Consider the following 22882-nt stretch of genomic DNA (forward strand, 5'->3'; position numbering starts at 1 on the left):
TGGGTTGAGTAATAAGAACCACTTGCATCAACCTATTTCTTGTCTTAGAAATGAAATAGAAATTGCTGAATTGGAGGAGGTAGATGCAATACTGGGGAGAGGCCAAGAGTTTACCACAAAGAAATATATGCTATTCTCCTTCTTCTCTCCCTCCCTCCTTCCCTCCTTATCCCCTACTTTTCCCTTCCTACCTACCTCCTTCCTTCCTACCTACCTATACATTAATCACAGTACCATTTACCTGCTACAACAAATCTGATGGAATTTAATGTACAACATGGTTCTAGATTGGAAGTACAGCTGCATGGCAGAAAGGGGGCAGCAGGGGGCGGGGGGTTAATATTTTCTAACACACAAAACAGGCAGGACTGCTCTGGACAGAGGATAATGCAAACTAGCTTTGCTGGAAATGAGCTGCAAAATACCTTCATTTTCTACTACAGTGAAACCCTGATAAAATCACAACTGTTAAGGTCATACAGTATATCAGGTGGAATCACAGTCTTTAGAACTCCATTATTAATGCAGACAACCTCACAATCAAAGAGGATGAGAGCACCATTTCCAGATGCCAATGATTTGATCCTATCTTATTTGGCTGTTTACATTTAAATAATGTGACTGTATAAATTTAAATAATATGAACCACCAACAGATGGATCCCAGTGAAAAACTGCATCTTCTCTGAGACCCTGAATGTACACTATACAGTGCTTTACAATTTATTTGAGCAGAGCTCATATGTTTTTTAAAAAAAAATGGGGTGGGGAGTAAAGAGACAGAGAGAGACGAGAGAGAGAGAGAGAGAGAGAGAGAGAGAGAGAGAGAGAGCGCCTCATTTCTCCTACCATTATGGAAATAAAAGGACTACTGCTTTAGTTGGTGGCTGAGTGTGCCAAGGAAACATGCAGTCTTCTAACCTCCGGTACAATGTACCCATAAGGTACCAAGCATCAAAGCATATTAAAAGATATTAACTGCATATTTGCTTATGAACAAGATAAAAAGCTGTAGGGCCTCCAGGTTCTCAAGCTGTGAGTGGAACAGCTTTGCAATTTGCCTGCAAAACTGCATTTTGATCTTAATGAATATAAAATGGCTGCCATTAAAAGTAAAACAGATTATTTCGGGTCTTCCAGGGCCCATAGCTCTTTGCCGGCCTTGGAGGGCCACTATGATCTTTCATTAAAATCTCACAGCAGGGCTCCCTCACCAGCAAATCAAGCCTTGCAGTCTAGGAGATTGGCTACATTTAAAAGTAATTTTCAGAAATCTACACAGATTTTCAATTTGGTAATGAAAGCCATAAGAGGATGCAGGCGGCATTTTGTCGAATATTGTTACTGATCCAGCGCTCACATTCGTTAGAAATTAAACTGCCCCGTAACTATCGAACTGATGGCAGCTTGCCATTTCGGCTGCGTTCTAATCTCCGTTTGTTAATGAGTAGCATGTGCTAATTGTTGTCATCCTGACTGCCGAGCAGTCCTTCCCCAACATACACATTTTACCTGCTCAGAGGTAGAAACTTTCACTCTGTCACCAAGTTGGAACAGTGATGGAGTTACTGTTGCTTTGTAAAGGCAGATAGCCGGGCATACTAAGAAAGAGCAAGAGGGAATAAAACCAGAAGTTGGGTGCTCTTATTTTATTTGGACTCATCTGTTTGTTTTTTAGTGAGGCCTAAATGTTCCAAAGTCTTTGAATAGACAAAGTGTTAATAGTTTCCTAATACTCCCAGAATGCTCTAAATAAGATAACGTTGAGGATAACTATGGTAAAATCAATCACAGTATGCAATGAGGGAGGTCCTTATATCAGGAGGAATGGAAGGTCCAAAGGATCTTATCTGCCATCAAAAACTCCTAGAAGAGAATATAGGCAAAACATTCTCTGACATCACCTTTACAAATGTTTTCTTAGGTCAGTCTCGCGAAGCAATAGAAATAAAACCAAAAACAATCCAAAGGGACCTAATCAAACTGACAAGCTTTTGCACAGCAAAGGAAACCAAAAAGAAAACAAAAAGACAATTTACAGAATGGGAGAAAATAGTTTCAAATGATGCAACTGACAAGGGCTTAATCTCCAAAATACACAAACAACTTACACAATTCAACAGCAAATGAAACCCAAACAACCCAACTGAAAAATGGGCAGAAGACCCGGATAGGCACTTCTCCAAAGAAGACATACAGATGGCCAACAGGCACATGAAAAAATGCTCAACATCACTAGTTATTAGAGAAATGCAAATCAAAATTATAATGAGGTACCAATTCACACCAGTCAGAATGGTATCATCAACAAGTCCACAAATAACAAATGCTGGAGAGGATGTGGAGAAAAGGGAACTCTCCCACACTTTTGGTGAGAATGTAAATTGGTACATCCGCTATGAAAAACAATATGGAGATAACCTCAGAAAACTAAATATACAACTACCATATGATCCAGTAAGCCCACTCTTGGGCATGTATCTGGACAAAACTCTCACTGAAAAAGATACATGCATCCCTATATTCACTGCAGCACCATTCACAATAGCCAAGACATGGAAACAACCTGAATGTCCATTGACAGATGAATGGATTAAGAAGATGTGGTACACATAGAGTGGAATACTACTCAGCCATAAAAAAGAACAAAATAATTTCATTTGCAGTAACATAGATGGAACTAGAGACTCTCATACTAAGTCAGAAAGAGAAAGACAAATACCAAGTGATATCATATATTTGGAATCTAATATATGACACAGATGAACCTATCTACAGAAAAGAAACAAACTCATGGATGTGGAGAACAGATTTGTGGTTGCCAAGAGGGAAGGGGAGGGGAGAGAATGGGGTCGATTGGGAGTTTGGGGTTAGTAGATGCAATTGCCTTTGGAATGGATAAGCAATGAAATCCTGCTGTATAGCACAGGAAACTATATTTAGTCACTAGTGATGGAACATGATGGAGGATAATGTGAGAGAAAGAATACACACACACACACACACACACACACACACACACACACGACTGGGTCACTTTGCTGTATGGCAGAAAGTAACAACATTGTAAATCAACTATAACAATTTTTTTTTTAAAGGCAGGAAACCACATCTAAAACCTGAAATGGAAGTGGGGCTGCTGCTGGCTTTCCAAAGTTTGGAGATATGTTACCCTAAAGAGGATCATACTATGAGAAGAATCACTTGGACACAAAATAATGTGGTTCCTGGGGAGGGAGGGCACTGAAGAGAGTGGAAATCTCATAACTTCAGCATCTGGAAGTGGGATGCTGGCAGACATCTGAATAGATAAAAGCATAGAAAATAACTATGAATGAAAACATGACTAAATACAAAAAATTATATAAATGCATTCTAAGACAGAGTGGGCATTCTTGCCTTTGGGTCTCCTTATGCTTTATATAAGAACTGAGCAAAGTTATTTTTCTGGTATTCTAGAAAGAAAAATGTCAGCTGATGCTTCCCGTTTGGAAATGCATCTGGTAAATTTCTGTAACTTGGCAATTCTCTTTACCTGGCACCTTTAGGGCAAAGCATTTCCCTGCACTAAAATGTGACAGACAACAAGAACTGCTCTTCATTTCCTCACTGACTGGATATAAATTCTTCTTACTGGTACAGAAAGAGTGTCCATTTAAAATAGCAGTTCTCCTTGGCAAAGCACTGGTGGCTACAGAGTACACATTCAGAAGACATGTTTGCTTGCAGGGGCCAAAGTAGGCATCTCAGGGTTCTGTGCAAGCATGTCATTAGCTCCTCCTAACATACTAGAGTTTTCTTGGAGTGCCTTTGGTTTCCACTAAGTGTGGTTTTAATAGGGTGGCATGCCTATGATTTTAAGGGAATGACACAGAGGCACCTAATAAGATGCCAGTGCTAATGTGCATTAGTTTTCTGAAGAGAAAACTCTTGCCAATTCCTTCTCTCTGTTGCCTCAGGAGACCAATGGGAACTAGATACAAACAACTTGCTAAGCAGTTTTGAATCTGTTCCACCTGTAGTTGCTATTCTAATTGCAGGAAGCATTCATGTAATATGTTAGTTTTAAACGCTCAAGTGACACTAAGGGAAATTCTGCTGAATCCTCCTGAACTCAGAAGTCTGAGACTTGTCTTATTTCACCTGTTGTCAGTTCTTCTAATATCCTCTGAGAGTTTCCAGGTACATTTTGACAACTGTGTACTATCAGGTCTCTTTTACCAGTATTTTGGCTTCTGCTAAATTGTGGTCAGAGTGATGGGATAGTACTAATTCTGACTCTTAGGAATTAAAATATAACAGATATTAATATCTCTCTAATTATCAGAGTGAGAAAAACATGGCACTTTAGGTCATAGAAGTTAATATAATTAGTCTTCAGATAATCGAGTTAAGTCTTACTAGTTGTAATAAAGTCTAATTATTTACTTGTTTTGTTCCAGAGACATAATTGTATGGGAACAAGTATTGTCCTTGATTTGTCACTTTGACTTTATTAATTCTGCAGGGAAATACATTTATATAATATTATATTACATTATATTATATTAATTGTATTATATTATATATTATACATGTTAGATGGGGGATTTTAAAAATCAAATGAAAAGATAAAACATTTATGGTCTTTTACGTAATACAAGTTTTCAAATTATACTTTTATTTCATTATGAACTTGTCTTTTGCCCTATCCCTACTTTGGAAAGTGCAGATATGGCATTTTTAGTTTTATATTACAGTTATTTATTTATTCATTTATTTGATTTTTAGGGCCACATCCACCACATATGGAAGTTCCCTGGCTAGGGGTCAAATTGGAGCAAAAGCTGCTGGTCTACACTACAGCCACAGCAACTTGGGATCCGAGTTGCGTTTGAGACCTATACCGTAGCTCATGGCAATGCCAGATCCTTAACCCACTGAGCGAGATCAGGGATCGAACCTGCACCCTCATGGATGTTAGGCTTGTTACTGCTGAGCCACAATGGGAACTTCCTAAAATTAATTTTTTAAACTAGATTGTAAAGCTAAAATAAAATTTAGGGGAGGAGAAATATGTAGTTAATGTTCAAAGCACATCTAAAATTCACACTTCTTTTGAAATTACTTTCTTAAATATAGAGGTCTAAGTCAAGGTTTAAAGTCTACATAAAAATTTGCTTTTAAACAACTTTTATAATAGTATTTATTCTGTTTTGATCAATTAAATTTTGGGTGGGCTTTGACAAAATAATATACCACACTGTATGTTAGATCTAACATCTGGCTTGAAATACAACGTTCTAGTATATGCATATACTTTCGCATTTACTTAAGTGGACTTCCTGGACTCAGCCCCAAGTAACAAATGTGTTTAATTCCAAAAGTTAACTGGTAAATTGCTTTGGAATTTGTAATTATTTTTTTCCATAGAAACAATACTTAAATGACAGTTTGGTTCCAAAGCCTAATCCATAAAAAACAAATTTGTCATCATGTATAACCCGAGCTAAAATTCAAACTGCTTTGACCTTGTACTATGGTTCCAAGTAATAGAAAGGCCTGAAATAACGAGAAGAGCTTATAAGGGACCAGTAGAAGGAAAATGTGGAAAGGAGCATGGTTTCCCTTTTTCCAGTTCAGAGCTTGAGTTCTCCCACCTTACAGACAAAGGACCTAAGCCTAGACCCAGATACCTATGGCCTCACGCTTCCCCAAACTCTGTAGCTTCTGAACCAAGGCTGCACAAATCCACAATGTTTTTCTGACTCCAAAATCAACTGCCTCTCATCCAATTTCCCAGGCCTCTAATCACCTTCCAAATGCTTTAAACTAGGTGTTGCAAAGGATGAGGATCAAGGACAAGTAAGAGGCAATGAAGAACCCACATTTCCAGGGAGGTGCTTCTGCTTTCGGTTTGAAGAAAGAAGCTTAGTAATTGAGTGCTCACTACAATATGAGTATCTAAACCATGGAGAACACAGCTTAATGGCAGTGTTATCCAGCACCCCTCTCCACTCCAGCACCACCACACATGGTCCTGTAGAAGCCTAATGTGACAACGAAGATCAAATAGTTTCCAAGGGGAGCTGTACCAGGTAGCAGTGAGTGTGGATGCCTCAGAGTTAGTACCACACAGAATCATGCTAAATATTTCCATGTTTGTGCTCCTGCCAGAGGTTCTCAGTAACAGGCATTCTATGAATGCAGCATGGTCTTCTGTCTTGAGCAGAAAGTAAATGCACTTGATGAGTGATATTCTATGGTCTCAGTTTATTAGAGAGGATAACGGTCCTAGAAATGACATTAAAATAAAATAGAAGCCATCAAGAAAGAAGCAAAAACATTGCTGAGGAGCCAGGGAAATTAAAATCTGGTGCCAAGAAGGTAAAGTGAAGGAATTTTGAACTGAAAGGATTATGCACTATACATGGAGGTATTTCCATGGAGGAAAAGTGTAGAGATCCTGTAAAAGCAGTAACAACCTCCCTCTCATTCCACACAGAGTCAAAGGAATTCTCAGGACAGTCACATTGGAAGAATTTTATCAGCTTCTTCAATAGGCAGAGATGGAAGGAAGGAGTGGTTGTCTGTCTACCATGGCGTCCATGGGTTTATGTTTATACCTTATGTAACCAAAAGGGATGAGTTTTTTAAAATGTGTGAAAAGAGCCCACTCTCCTTTGGGGTGATATGGAATAATCAATGCCACCTCCAGGAGATCTGGTCACTGCTTATCCATGGCCATGAAGATGGAAGCAAGAAGCTAAAGGACCATGCAGGTGGTGAACCTCTGTCTTGAATTTTAGTTGAGAACCCAAGGGAACTTTAGGAAATGTCTGGGTGGTGCAAAAGAGGAATCCACCCCCAACTTCCCATACTTCCTAATAGTAGAAAGAGAGTCTTCTGCACAGGAAGAAGTGGAACTTTAAAGACTGGAGCAATGCATGTAGACAAAACTACCACAGCCAAGCCAACTGTGATTAAACTTGAATTCAAGAAGGAAAAAAATGAAATAAAGTTTAAAACCTGGTATTGAGTTGTACCAAGAGAGTATTAAACTGTAAATGAGTTGACCAGGATTTTTCTGAAGAAAACAGCAAAAGTAGGTAGACAGTATATATTTGTCCTGTGCGTCTGTTCATATATAGCACTTAACAGATAAAATAATACACTGAATGTGTCCCTTTACTATGAAAAACTTAATGCAACCCTAGACTTACGTCAAGTCTTTGTGAGAGGTGGAGCTCTTGCCTTGTGCTCCTGAATCATCTCTGCTCCTTCACCTTCTTCTTTCTTTCCAATCTACTCTAGATTAGTGTGTTTGTACAATGCAATCAAGTACCTAGAAAAAGAAACAGTTTTTAAAAACATATAAAATCCAAGCCCCAATTTTTATTATTAGATTCAACATACAGAAAATTATTTTGTCAAATTATTGTAAAAGTTTTGGCATGCTTACTTTCCACTTCTGTATTTAACTTTTTGCAAACCAATAACAAACAGCTCACAGACTGGCATTGCTTTATCAAACACATTTTGAAAGAGTTGGTAACATGCATGTGGTTTTAAAAACTTTCTTTTTGCTAGAAACTTGATTGTATTGTACAAAAGTAGGAATGGACACAAATGGCCCTGATGAGGATCTAGGATAAGATACATTTTGCTGAGGTTAAAAGAAGAGGGAATTCAAAGTAGTATTTCAAAAAAGGAATGACTACCCATTCCATGCTTTCCTAATGTAGATCACAAAACTAACACAGAGCCCTGGTGAACTTTTCTCCCAAAGACTTGCCAGAAGAACTCTTTCAAATGAAGATCTTCTGATAAGTTCGTGGCTTCCCTTCTGCCAGCTGCATCCCTGGGAAGATGAGATATCAATTTGGAAATTTCCTATTTTGAATTTATTTTGACCAAGGAGGAAGGTTTAGTTGGTGAGCTAAAAGTGATAAGAAATTTGAAAAAAGTAATGTGTCATCTTAAAGCCTGTTATAGTCACAGAAAATTCTGGACATAGGTATTTATCCTAGGATTCAGGAAAGCAGGCATCAAAATGGAGCAAATAGAGACATGATCCTATGGCTAAATAATTTTAAAGGGAAAATAAGCCTATTTTGAAAATTCTGACAAAATAATCACAGATTATTCAAAAGGTATTTTTTTAAAATAATATAACATGAAAGGAACATTCTTTTTCCCTTTTAAAAGCTATTGAATGTGGAATATAAAGGGATATACACCCCAAATGGAAGGCTGAACACATGATGAGGAAGCAGTATGAAAAAGTGTTTTAAGAATGTTGTCAGGAGGGCTGGGGCTTTGCTATAGGTTGAAAAACTGCCAAGGACAACAGAAAGCTATTTTAAGCTGTTTATAAGGAAGAACAAAGGGATAGGTACATTGATTGGGGCACACAGCAAAATGTTAACAGATGTCACAGAGAAAAGAGAACTATTCAACTTGCATTTTGATTCTATGGTCTCTATCACGAAGAATGATCTTCAAACTGGAGAGGGCAGAGCAAAAAGAGTTAAGAGGGAACTAGGGTCCGGGATAAGTCAAGCCTTACTAAAATAAAACTTAGTTGCTTCAAACAAATTCAAGACTCCAGGCCAGACATATTATCTCTCAGATTACTGAAAGAACCCGAAAAAAAAAAAAAAAAAAAAAGTCCCAATGTGATTGTGGAAATCCTACCAATGATTTTTTAGAATTATGGTCTAATCGTGGATGACCAGCGATTAGTGTGACCTACAAAAGAAAAAAAAATAGCTTTTAGTTTGCAAAGCCAAAAAAAAAAAAAAAAAATTCCAGATAGCTAGCAAAATTCTAGAACAGATCATCACACTCATGGGTTTGTTTTTCTCAGAGAAAGATGACCTTCAACTAGCAGAGGCTCACTCCAGATCACATTAATTTCTCCATCCCTCTCTCTCTTCCTCTTTTCCCATTTCCTTTCTTTCTTTTCGTCATTTTTTTTTTTTTTTGGCTTCTTTTTTGTTTTATAGACCAAATAGCCAAATAGTTCGGGAAAATTGCTCTCAGTTTCATAAAGACATCTAGCACATTATTGCATAGTATAGTAGAATGAAAAAAAAAAAAAAAAAAAGCCAGTAATTAGAGTGACTCAAAACTGGTTCAACAGGAGTTCCCTTCGTGGCTCAGTTGTTCACGGGTCCGACTAGGAACCATGAGGTTGTGGGTTTGATCCCTGGCCTTGCTCAGTGGGTTGAGGATCCGTTGTTGCCATGAGCTGTGGTGTAGGTCGCAGATGGGGCTTGGATCCCGCGTTGCTGTGGCTGTGGTATGAGCCAGTGGCTACAGCTCCGATTGGACCCCTAGCCTGGGAACCACCGTGTGCCATGGGTGTGGCCCTAAAAAGACATTAAAAAAAACAAAAAAAAAACCAAAACAAAACAAAAAAAAAAACTCTGGTTCAACAAATGTTCCCAAAGAATGCTGGAGGGTTCTCTAGTAATGTGCCCTTTGGACTTCATTTCACCCCTTTGTTCTTTCTCTTCTCCTTGTAAAAAGCTTTGCTCCAGGACTTGCCAGATTCCTTGAGCATGTACCCTCTGATGCTTATTTCAATTAGATTCTGCAAATATGCATTTGGTTGGATGTGTGAATCCATGGGCTCCGGCAACATGAGGTGGTAAGATGCAATAATTTCCTTTAAGTACATCGTAGTTTAACGGGGACATAAAGGAGTGAGTCAGCAGTTACAATGCAGTGTAATTCAAAAGGAAGGCTACGAACATTTGTTGCATCCCAATCTTTTTTCTAGGCACGATGCTAGCGGCTCTACATAGTTCGTCCAATCCCCTCAGAAGCAATATGAGGTAGTTTTGATATATCTGGTACTGATGAATGTGACCAAAGCCAGAGCGATGAATAACATGCCCCAGCTCAAACCTTATGTCAGACATGGAGCCAGAATTCAGTCAGGCCATTGGATTCCAAAGCCTGTGCTCTGTTAATACCCCACAATGAAGGCATCTCAGTTAGGAAGAAAGTAGGTTAATATCCAGCAAAGAAGGGTTTCACAAATTTTCTGGAGATGGAATGCCATCCAGGAAAACTACTCAAAGGAAGGGAAGCCTAGCCTGAGAGAGAAAGAGATGTTAGCCATAGAGGTTGTCAGAGGTTGAGGAAGAACTTTTAAGCATACAGAATGTTATGTACGAAATTAATAAGACCTGAAAGGATAGGGATGCGTTAAGTGGCATTTTAGGTGCATGCGACAATTTCTAGGGAAATTGGGAGGGGTCAGGTCATAGCAAAACAGAAAACTAAAGAGAGAGATGATAGCAGGCACACATTCTCTGTCTCTGTCTCTGTCTCTATCTCCATTTTTCTCTCACAAATAGGTATTGCTAAAAATTCTTAATTACAAAATGTGCAGTTCCAGTGTATCGTTTCCTTGCTACTTTATTTTTCCTATGTGTTAATATCTGACTTATTCCTAACTTTCAATGTTCTCTCTACCTCAATTTTCCCTCTATACATTCAACAGATGTGCTTCAATTTATGCATGAAATGAGTTCTTGCGAAGTTGTATGCTTTTTTTTTCAGTAAATGAAATATTATATTAAAGATACTAGGAAAGTTCCCTTTTAAAGGAACCTTATGCCAAATTGCTTTGTAAAGCAAATAATGACCCTATAACCAATCTTTCTCTAAATCTAGATTTCCATATATCAGATTTGACTAAAAAAGACACATCTATACTTTATTTTTACGTCTGTCTGCCAGTAGTACTGTAACATAATAGTATGCCAATTTGAAATACCATAATTTTTATACTTTTTCAGTTCTCACAATGCAATCTTAGAAAATGTATTAGTTCCCACATCATACTCATATACACTTTCTTTTTCTTAGTGGAACTTTAGAATTTCCTTCCCCCTTGAGCTTGGGGAGATTGTCAGTAAGCTACAAAGTTAGATAATCATCATGTACAGGGCAATTACAATATGCTATGTCTGGTGCAAAATACAATGCATGCATTTTTACAGCAGATTTCTGAGGTATGAACAATTCCCTTGGCCACCTTGCAAATTAGCAAACTGAGGCTCAGAGAAGTTGAAGGACTTCTATAGGTGTCCAAAGTGTGCTCCAATCCAAGTCAGCCTAATTTTAGAGCCACAAAAAATAGCTACTATTTTATGTGTCCTCTCATTATCAGAATGAGGATTGTGAAGAAAAAGTTTGTTCTTACAGAAGGTGGACAATCCTTTTTGTTGGATGTTAGTGTTTAAAAAAAAGCATTTTTATGAGAAATAAAATAGATTCTAGCAATTTCTCTGCTGTCCGTTGCCTGGTCAAAACATCTGGCCTCAGTTTTTCCACCAGTGAAATGTAATGCTTAAGTTCTCTGCCAGGCACGTGAAAGTTCTGCTGTCCTACAATGAGACACTGCAAATACCCAATTCCTCCTCCCCACTTTTTTCTATTTGTTTTACTAGAAAGTGAGTTCAGATTAACATTTGTATAACAACAACAACAAAACCCTTTCCCTGGCTCATTAAAAATTCAACTATTTCAAAGGAGAAAATGGGGAAAAATTTAATTCTACCTTTTGGGGTCAGGACATTCTCCTTAGGCAGCATTGTTTTAAACCAAAGATCTTTTATTGGTGAAAAAAGCTGAGTAACACAGCTATAATCTCCATCTCAGAGCAAAGATTCAGATCTTTTCCGATTTGGCTAGACCCTGGTTTGGAAAAGGCATGAACTATTTCAGAGATCAAAGTCTTGAGTCCACTCCCTGCTGTTAACCAAGTCAGTGTCAAGGACAGCCCCTCCCCCGAAACATACCCTTTGTCCCCAGTATCTCGGAATGGAGGCCATTCCAACTTTATAATTCATCAAGAGAAAAAAAACAGCTTTTGATTACCTCTCTTTTGCCTCTTTTGTTTTAGGATCAAGGTGACTTATAAACAGCTGCAATAAAAATGAATTTTTTCATAAGCATCTTCTCCATAATGCCTCTGAGAAAGCAGAGGCAAAAAGATACGTGACATTCATAGATTTGTGCCCCTGAAGCCACAAAAGCCACATAAGCAATTGCTTCATTTGACCAAAATGAATGGTCACCACAAAAACAAATGTAACTTTGGTATCCCTGATTTGGCTGAGACAGCTTTAGGGCTCAAACTTAATAGACTTCTTCTGACCGATTAGAATCTCGGTACGGGCTGCATCATCCTGTCAGAGCTGATAGCCAAGTCCAAACCACAGGCATGGAGTTGCCCTTGATCCATGACCTTAGCATACAAAGCAACGGGACAGACAATGGCATAAGGCTTCCAAGACAGGAACTCTGAAGACAGTGCTCCTTTGGCTTGATGGTCTTTTACAAAAGACCATCGAGCATTAAGACTAGGTGAATGCTTAAATAAAATGCTCAACTGTAATAGCACATTTTTATATTCCAAAGCCCAAGAAAAGCTGTGCCTAAGAAGGGATTAGCTACTATCAGATGATATTACGACTGGATTAATGATGTTTCACATTCACTGTATTTATAAAAGAGAGGAGAAAAAAGAATAGGAATCTTTTAATGAGGAGATAAGTGATTTCTATAAACCTTAAAAGCTAAAAGAAAACTCACTTAAAAAAGGATGGTAGTTACAATAGTATATATTTATAATTTCCTAATTGGAGTATTTTTTCTTTAAAAATAGTCCTACATTTCAGGTATATTGCTGTCAACATAGCCTGTGAACTGTGAGCTCTGTGTGTGTGTGTGTGTGTGTGTGTGAGAGTGAGAGAGAGAGAGAGAGAGAGAGACAGAGACAGAGACAGAGACAGAGAGACCAAAGAGACAGAGCTAGACAGAGAGAAAGTCTCCCGTTTGGATGCTTTATATTCTACCCGGTATTTTAAACCATTCTTATTTTAGGCAATTGTTTTTATAATAGATACACTAAAGGTGATCATTTTATTTTATTGCCAGTCATTCCTGACTGAAATATTTTGCCACAAGAAAGTAATTACTATGACTATGACTACATTACTTTTCTAACCTGTTCTGTGTATTGAATCCCAGGTACTTATAGTATGAAATTCTGTTTCCCCGTTTAAGAAGAAAAATCATATAATGCTGTGCTCTGACCTTACATATACAGAGACATACAACTGTTATTCGTTTTTCTTTTAAACTGTCTGTGTCTTTACATCTCCAGAGGTTGCAGGAAAACTCTAACCTTGTGTAGAAATATAAAGATAAGAAAAATGAAACAAGGCAATAGCAAACATCAGTATTATAAGCCTAGAAATGCAACAACTCATTTTAGGTCAATGTTAATAAAGAAAAGTGACCCATATCATATCCAAGAAAGAAAGAAAGGACAGAAGGATGGGAAGAAAGAGAAGAAAATGGAAAGACGGAAGGAAGGAATGGAGGGAGGTGGGAGACAGGAAGGAAGAATCAACAAAGCAGAACTGATATTGACAAACTCAATTCCACCAATAAACTGGTCAACAGTTTTACATGTTACAATAACATATGGTTAATATTTACATATTTGAAATCATGTGCTACCTATCTACTGTACTTTAGAAATCATTCAGACAAAACTGCACTGCATTTGAGAGCTTTTATTTGGAAACACAGTCAAGGAAAATACTACTGGAAAAAAGTAATGTCTATTAGCTTTCCGTTCTGACCAACTAGTTAATCATCTGGCAAACTCCACTGGAAGCTTCGTGTCCTGATATTGCAGTCAGACAGAACAGCGGCGTTAGACCCCGAAGCATAGATTACACCAACAGGGCATGTAAAGTGATGGTAGTTAGTTTTAAAAACGAGAAGAGAAGGGAGTTCTTGCTCTCTTGATTTCTCCTCACAAATTATAATTCCTCCATCCTCCCCCAACACTTGCCACCCCATAATCCTACCCTGGGTCCATGAGTTTTCCTCAAGAAAGCCATTCAGCCGTCCGTAAGGATTTGGTGTCAATTCTGGAAGAAGGTGGGAGTCAACCCATTTCACCTGCCAAGTTCAGAGAAAAGCCAGACTCTCCAAAGCCACATATTCGACCTCTATGACCTTGACCTCAATTTCTTTCAGTGATGAAAGACAGCACTAGACAAGGTTCTCACCTCTCAGGTCACAGATGGAAATCTCCCACAAAGCATTGTGCATGTAATCCCACCATAGAATTACAGTACATCATGTTTTTTTGTACATTTTTTTCATTTTTAATTTATTTTTTAGTTTTAATAAAGTATATTTGATTTGCAATGCCATGACAATTTTTGCTGTATTGCAAAAAGACTCAGTCATATATATGTATGCATTCCTTTTCTGACATCATCTTCATCACGGTCTATCCCAAGAGACTGGATGTGGTTCTCTGTGCTATACAGTAGGATCTCACTGCTTATCCCATCTAAATGTAATAGTTTGCATCTACTAACTCCAAACTTTTTCATTTTTTTTTAATTGAAAGCATAGACAATGCTGGCCTGTGTCAAAGTCTTCAAAAAAGGCTGGCTCTTTGGAGTCTTGCCAATGTTACTGTCAAGTGTTCTAAGAGATATGTATGTATAACTGGGTCACTATGCTGTACAGTAGGAAAAAAAATGTATTGGGGAAATAACAATAAAAGCAAGCAAGCAAGCAAGCAAGCAAGCCGTGTTTGCTGCTGAAAAAAAAAAAAGGAAAATCTTAATCTATAAAGACACTAATAGACTTGTTAGCTCAGTCAATCTAAAATTCTTCAGTTCTGTCAGGGTATCCCATCCTATGTCAACCTCCAACATCCTAAAACCATGCTGGCAAGTGGAGGATGGGAGTGGAAGGCTCTTTCTGAATCCCCAATGTTATGAGGAATGATGATCAATAGCTGATCCCATCACAAGGCTCCAACACTTCACGAAGTCTACACAAAACCACCTAAAATGAACAACTTCACAATCACTTCAATCATCAGGAATGAAGACCCTAAGTCACCTGACTCTAAAATAAAGCTTTGTCAAATCTGGTCACTCTGACAACTATAGTAACTTCTGCTAGTTGCAGAGCTTTGCAAAACTGCAGCCAGAAATGTATTTAGATTCTTTTTACATGAGGAAGCAGTACTTCATCTCATTTTGGTTTAGTTCAATTTTTGTTTTATTTACTTTTGTCTTTTTGTCTTTTTAGGGATGCATCTGTGGCATATGGAAGTTCCCAGACTAGGGGTCTAATCAGGGCTGTAGCCACTGGTCTATACCACAGCCACAGCAATGCCAGATCCTTACCCCACTGAGCGAGGCCAGGGATCAAACCCACAACATCATGGTTCCTAGTTGGATTCGTTTCCGCTGCACCACGATGGGAACTCCAGAAATCTATTTATATTCTTATGAGCCTTGACAGGAGATGGGCAGAGTAAGCAGAAGCCAGCCCACCACAGAAGGGACAAAACCTCTAAAGGAGGGAGTGTGGAGAGAAAAGACACAAGGGCTCTGGCTGAGACCATGGAGCATGAGCTCCAGGCAGGAAGGAGGAAAGGGACAAAGCCAGAAGTGGGTGATTACCAAGGAACACAGTGTCACAGAGGCCAAGGGTTGGCCTAAGGCTCTCTTGACTAAGTCAAGTGCAGCAGACAGGTCAAAGGCATGGTTTTTAGAAGTGACCACTGGCCACTGAGGCCAACACAAGGTCACTTTCAGTGGCATGGCAGGCATAGGAGTATGATTATGAGGAAGTTAAGAATAAAATAAATGGGAAAGCACAGGACTGGTACACCACCCATCTGAGGTGTTTGGAAGCGAAAGGAGAAAATAATGAGGTTATCCAGAAGAGGCAGTAGGGCCAAGTGAGGGGAACAATTTAAAGTGCAAATTGGAGTTCCTGTCGGGGCTCAGTGGTTAATGAATCTGACTAGGAATCATGAAGTTGCGGGTTCGATCCCTGGTCTCGCTCAGTGGGTTAAGGATCCGGCATTGCCATGAGCTGTGGTGTAGGTCGCAGACTCGGCTTGGATCCTGTGTTGCTGTGATTGTGGTATAGAGCGGTAGTTGTAGCTCCATATGGAGCCGAGAGTGCAACCGTAGAAAAGACAAAAAGACAAAAAGAAAATATTACAAATATGTTTCTATCCAATATGGGCTTAATTCAAAAAGAAAAAAGTTGCATAATTAAATATTACATATTTAAATACTTATAAATGAAAAAAATATTATGATACAAATACGATGTGAAAATTTGGTGAAAACAAGAATTACAATAAAAAACATTTTTAGCCAGTGCTTTTGAAGTTTACATAATTCTTTCTTATGTATCCTTTAAAAGTCCTATAGGTGGCCCTTTAGGTTACTTCTATTTTACAGATGTAAACCAATCTGCACTGGGGAACAATTAGTCCTGGAACTAATTTCTTCTGGTAGTACTCTCCTCCTTTTTTGTTCCTTCTATATCAAATCCATTCTTCAGGAGAAAAAAGAACTGAAATTTACTTTTCACAAGATTTTAATAAGAACAGAAGTTTTTATTTTATGTTAACAGACCTTTGCACAGATATATCCCACCAAGCATACACCTTAGCTTTATCTCAAGAGTGTTAAACTACCATCAGCTAGCTTAGAATTACCATTCTCTAGTCTAACAATTCCAACTGCAAAATTTATGCCATTCCCCTGTTTATCCACCGCAAGTGACAGCAGGAAGGAAAGGGTTGCTAATACGTAAATACTTAGTGCCTACTCCAGTATTGTTCTTCTATGTAGCACACATGAAGACAATTACTTTTCAAAAATATTAGTCTTTTCCACCCATCTACACATCAAGACTGACATACACATTGCTAGTCTGCAGGGATAATAATATAAATTTTTTTAACACCAAAAAAATCTAGCATAAGGTTTTTATAAAAGATAATTAAGCGAGCTAATATAGTAATAAGTGGAATACACAATAAGAATATGTACTAAAATATCTGCTTTGTGCAATGCAGAACTGGTGTTTTAGGAGATTAACAATTATGATCGCCAGTCCTCTTCTGATTCTATAATACTCCACACAATCTTTTTTAAATTACTTTATTAACCTTTCCTCCTAGCACAGAAGTGCCCGATTATAGATAATATTTCAAAATCATCTGAGGTGTAAGTGTGTTTGATTTTCTCGGTAATTATTTGTCTACCTTATTACATTGGCCAAGCACACAAGCTCCTTGACCAGCTTTATTTCAAGTCCAGTTAAGAATAGGGTCATATCATTTTGTGGATCACTCCCTTTGGGCTCCGACGTACATGAAATTTTCATATTGGAGATGGGGACAGTGCATGGAAACACAGTACATTTTAAACATGGAGAAATCACTCACTGCCCTGTCATTAAAGGTTTCAGATCCTGGACTTAATGGAAAGAATGCTATTCACAAGTGAAAGGAATTTTTATTCCCTGAATGACTAGGAGGCAGAACATGGAAGTTGGAGCATGCAAATGTCTCTTGATGAAGTCTAAAAGCTTATCATTCCATCCCACTAGTGGCCTTACCCGGGGTCTTTATAATCTGTTCCTTGTCATTCATACCACTCAGGACAACACTTCTATTTTGATCTGAATCTTGAATGCGTTTCCAAGCATGTCTTTTGATTCATTCAAGGTGGAAGGGAATGGGGATGGGGCAGCCACAAGGGAAGATCACAAACCTTGTCCTTTTCTCAGGGGTCTGGAGAAAGAGTTACCTCTGAAAATCACACTGGGTCTGTCAGAGAGAAAGTTTGCCTCTTCCAACTTTCCAGCTCAGGGCAAATGAAATGGATACTCACCTGTTCTGAAACATGAAAATGCATTGAGATGAAAGAGGGTGCAAGGCTTATTGCTGAGGGCCACCGCCAGGGTAAGAGCACAAAGTCAGAGGACTCTGTTTATAGCCCACAATTAACAAATTCTGAAATTTCCATATGTAGCAGGATCCCAGGGCTCTGTTAGTAATACAGGATATGGCTGGTCAGCTCAGTCACCCATGGAATTACAGTGTAGGGTATGGATGCCAGTATTTTAGACCCAAACCGAGCATAAAAAACACAAAGTAAAATTCAGTGTCAGCACAAAGTTGACAGCGAATGATTATAACAGCTTCGAAGCTTGAAAAAGAGTGTAAATAACTAGGATCCCCTGCGGGCTCACTCAGCCTGCATACATAACAACCGTGATGGACAGCCTCTGTGGTAAAGTCAGGGAAGGAGGCACTGGGAAGATGCAAAAATTCCGCCAGCAAAGAGCCTTAACTGTCACCTTTCTGACTAAATCAGCTTCTTTCATATAGAGAGGGAAACAGAGCAGTAGGCTATGCCTTTGGAAGACCAATTGCCCCCTTGCCTGGGAAGCAAGGATGTTAATTATCGGCTCTTCTGTGGTTATCAAGGCTCTGCAACCCACCAGCTTTCGCACTTCAGGAACGCTCTTCTCCCTGATCTTTAATCCTTGGTGCTTTTAGTCCACAAAAGATTGTTATTCAGAACAACTCTGCCATTTGGAGAATGTAAAAATAAAGGCAAGAAAGAATAGTCCACTCTCCCCAACTGAACGGTTAACTTACTGGATTGCTTTGAGTTGGAATTTAATTTTCTTTCCTAGGTGTATGCTTATGCGCACATACCCACTGGCAGCCTACAGCCAGAGGGTTTCAAGTACTGAAACACGGCAAGTACCTCATGGCCTGCAGCCCCCAGCCTAGTATAAGAGATGCCAGCTTTGTGAGTCTGGAGCCTCACCATCGCTTGCTCTTAAAGGAGAAAAGCAAGCAGCTGAGGTCTTCTGCACACACCTAGCCAGCACTCCACAGGTTGGTAATTCATTTGCAGGATAATTAATCAATTAGCAAATGATCCCTTTCCCCTTTGTTATTTATGCTGCATGAGAACTGCATTGCCAAATGAAATGGCAGGCCACTTGTACTGAAACTTTGCCCTTCAAACACATTGGTCTTATTTATCTGAATTGAGCAGATGCTTTGCACCGCCAGCCCATTGTAACTGGACTGTTTGCTATTAGAACCTGAGTAAGATTTAAGCTAAGCAGAAGGGCATAAATATGACATCCTATAGACATTCATGATGATCAACTGTGCTGTATCATCACCAGCCACTGCTACTTATTCATATAGGAAAAAGAGGGAGGAAATACACTTGACATTGCTATAAGGGGAACAACAGCCACCAGAAGGAAAAGTGAAGATGGAACTTACACAGTTATTGGCCCTAGAGTACAACTTTTGGGTCTTAAAATGCAATTAAATTCAGACAATGTATATATTCTATTTACAGGCTCAATAATACTCACTGCTTTCAGAGCTCCATATTACACCAGGCACCTCTCTGGAAAGCAAAGATATCAAGCAGGTTTTGCTTAGGGACCAGGAGGTTTGTTTATCGTCTCCCAGATAAGCATCACTGAGAAGGAGGTCTGACCAACAACAGTATGATGGAATCGCATCAGACCCCACTCTGATCTGGGACAGGTCAAGAGAAGAAATGCCTGTGAAGCCCCTTTATCTCTCACAGGCTTCATATGCACCTCCACTCTAAAATGCACAAGTTGAACTATGGGATTTTTTTTTTCTTCTTTGCACAGCAATTGTACTAAGAATCTCTGCATCTTTCCATATTTACACCGCTGCCAGGTGGGATAATAGAAAACATCTTCCCCTCTAGCCAGGGCAGGGGGCTAAAATGTTTTAAAAGCAAAGAGGAAGTTCCCCAGAATCATACAAACATTTCAGCAGCCAAATGAGCAGAAAGTCTGTTTCTGTTGCTGTGTTTTAAAGTCAACAATTATGTATTAAATTACTCCTGTGTACACAGAACAACAAAGGCATTTTGGGTCCATTTGTACAGGTGAGAAAATGGGTCAGCTATGTAACACTGAACCCCAGGTGTGCATATGGCAGAAAAATTCTGTCATCTATTGCTTCCACGGAGGACTTCAGGGACAGTCTCAGAGCCCCACGTAATCACTTGCCAAGGCTTTAATAATAAAAGAGCTACAAAGAAAACGTCCCTAACCCTTCACTATGTGGAGAAGAGACTTAAGAGTAAAAAGCATCTGAATGTTTTAAAAGGAACTGTGAAACTTAGTCAATGAGAAAATTAGAGAAAGGTCATTATAATATGAATGAATGCCCTTAAGAACAAACTAGCCCCAAATCTTATTCTTTTTATCTTTCTCAAAAAAAGAATGGTCAAATGTGTACAGAAGCAAACTCTACCTGTTAGCCATGCTGAGCAAAGCTGGATTTGTTCACTCACAGGAATAAAAAGCACAACAGTGAATCTTGGAGGCATTATTTCTTAGCAGAATTAGCATAACCCAGCACATCAGAGTATTAAAATTTAAAAAGGATTTCAAACTGTCCCCGTATCATCAGTAGAGTCATGTCACAGATTTTTTTTATTGGTTCAGCAGGCTAGGTGTAATTGTATCAATATTTTAATGCTTGATGCATATTGCCTGTGATACATTGCTTGCATAAATAAAAAGCACCAATATTCAATTGCCAATGAAATAATCACACACTCTAGATCTTTATTATATCATGCATTATTTAATTACAATAATCAGAGTCCTTTGGAAGGTAAAACAAGATTAAAAAGGTTTTGTTTTATTGGATCTATATATTTGATTTAAACTTTACATGTTAGCTTTACATTAAGAATTTATAAGGCATCAGTTGAAATGGTGCTATTATAAGAGTTTATTTCTTTTATAATTAGTACAGTACTCTTAAAGTACTCTGACTACGAGAGATAATATTTCAGTATTTTAATGAGCTTTTTAGTGTAATTGATGTAACAATCATTGAATTACACATTTCTACCTGAAGAATAATGAAGGAAACATTTTAATGAGAAATTTAATCATTATTAGCAAATGATCTACTAAACTGCCATTTGCTGACATTTAAAAGCTTAATAGCAGAAACTGTATTTTCATACATCCGCATCAACATCGATGGCGATTACTTTTCTGTTACTCTGATTTCCCAGGTTAACTTTCTACCATTACTAATTTATTTATAAATTTGAGAAAACTTTCTTTAACCCACAGTTGTCAGACCCTTCCAGAAAGTGTGGGGCTTGACACTTAAGGGATAATTTAAATAAATTAGCCCCTTTTCCAGCCTTCAGCAGTTTTCAGCATAAAAGGGCTCTTTCTTGTGAGTATTCATGCTTGCATCAGCTTGATTTTGATGAATGCCCTGCGAATTCCCTGATAGTACCTCAGACAGAGAGATCTTAGACCCATGTCAACAAGGGTATTTAAAGCTCCCTCATTTCCAGAAAACATAAGCATTCAGAGGAGCACAGATGTGAAAGAGAAGAGCCTACTGTGCAGCTTTGCCAACTTACTGCTGGGTTTACAGAAACTCTCCGTGCCAGGGGGAGAGAGGTTAGAAGGGAGACATGGTAGTAAAGTCCATAACAATGTGTTTGGGGGGGTGGGTATAGAAAGAACCACAAGGTAATACCAGGGAGGCAAGATTTATGTAATGTATTGTAGGTCAGCAGAGTTGGAAGGCACGCTCAGGATGCCAGTTGGCATAGGTGCTGCATCTGGGGCCACAGCTGACACAGAGGACCATGTGCATTGCTAGGTCTGTAAGGACCAGCCATTTCCAGAACTCCTTAACAGGAAAAGCTTCTCTCACTGTGAGATTTGTATGATGTGAACCGCCAAGCTAGAGACAGAAAGGGGTTTGGATAGAAACATACTTATATATCCAAACACAGCGAGAGCTTTGGATTTTTTCTTCAGGTTTGAGTTCTGATTTGGAGTCCTGGCAGTGAGTGGGCAGAAGGAAGGACAGGGAAAATGCCAGCATTTGATTCACATCAGTATCCTGATGAATAGTAAGGTCGCTTTCGGTCCAGACATACTAGGTTTGGCTCAGCTGCCAACATTTTCCAGCTCAGAATTCTCACAACCCTTTGTTTTTTTCTCTCATTTAAAGAACTTGTCCCTCTTCACTTTGTATGCTAGTATGGACTGGATATAGGTACCCCCCAACCCCTGCTGATGCCTATGTTGAATTCCTATTCTCAAATAGGTTGATATGAGGAAGTGAGGCTTTGGGAGGTGATTAGGTCATAAGGATGGAACCCTTATGAAAGAGACCCCAAGAAACTGAGCTGTCTTTCTGTCCTGTGACGATACAATGAGAAGATACACATTTGCAACTCAGAAAAGGGTTCTCACCAGAATTTGACCGTGGACCCTGCTGGCACCCTGATCTCTGAGTTCTAGATTCTAGAACTGTGAGAAATAAATTTCCTTTGTTTACAAGCCACCCAATCTATGGTAATTTGCTATAGCAGCCCAAACAGACTATGACACATGCTCTCAAAAAGATCTTTCGCATTCTTTTAAAAATCTTTTTGCAATTCTCATTGTGACTTAGTGGGTTAAGAACCCAACTAGTTTCCATGAAGATGTGGGCTCAATCCCTGACTTCACTCACTGGGTTAAGGATACGGTGTTGCTATGAGCTGTGGGGCTTGGATCTGGCATTGCTGTGGCTGCGCCGTAGGCCTGCCAATTTGACCTCTAGCCTGGGAACTTCCATATGCTGCAGATGCAGCCCTAAAAAGAAAAAAAAATATTTTCTACTTTTTTTTTTTTTTTTTTTTTGGCTGCAGAATTTCTAGGGTCAGGGATCAAACTCAAACAACATCGGTGACAATGCCAGATACTTAACCCACTGAGCCACCAGGGAACTCCTAAAGATCATTTTTATTTCTCTCATAGTAGAAGGAGGCTAGACTCTACGACTGACCCTTCACAGACTGTTGACAAGTTGGTGAAAGCTCCTGCCCTGAAAGGTTGTGCTGGGCACCACACCCAGGGGTCCAGAGTCCTGTTTCCTTCCTGTTTGCAATGAGCAGGCAATGATAATATTAGGAAAT

At 38.9% G+C, this 22882-nt stretch overlaps 1 long non-coding RNA gene across 3 annotated transcripts in view; it reads right to left on the reverse strand.

Annotated features, from left to right (window-relative positions):
* LOC102159571 overlaps window positions 1–22882 on the reverse strand; it is a 599549-nt gene that overhangs the window by 88948 nt on the left and 487719 nt on the right. For all 3 annotated transcript variants that reach the window (XR_002342937.1, XR_002342936.1, XR_002342935.1), the window contains exon 6: window positions 7202–7323. This is a non-coding gene — a long non-coding RNA (uncharacterized LOC102159571). The remainder of the gene's footprint in view (window positions 1–7201; window positions 7324–22882) is intronic.

Source organism: Sus scrofa, chromosome 3 (assembly GCF_000003025.6).
Source record: "Sus scrofa isolate TJ Tabasco breed Duroc chromosome 3, Sscrofa11.1, whole genome shotgun sequence".
Lineage (NCBI taxonomy): Eukaryota > Metazoa > Chordata > Mammalia > Artiodactyla > Suidae > Sus > Sus scrofa.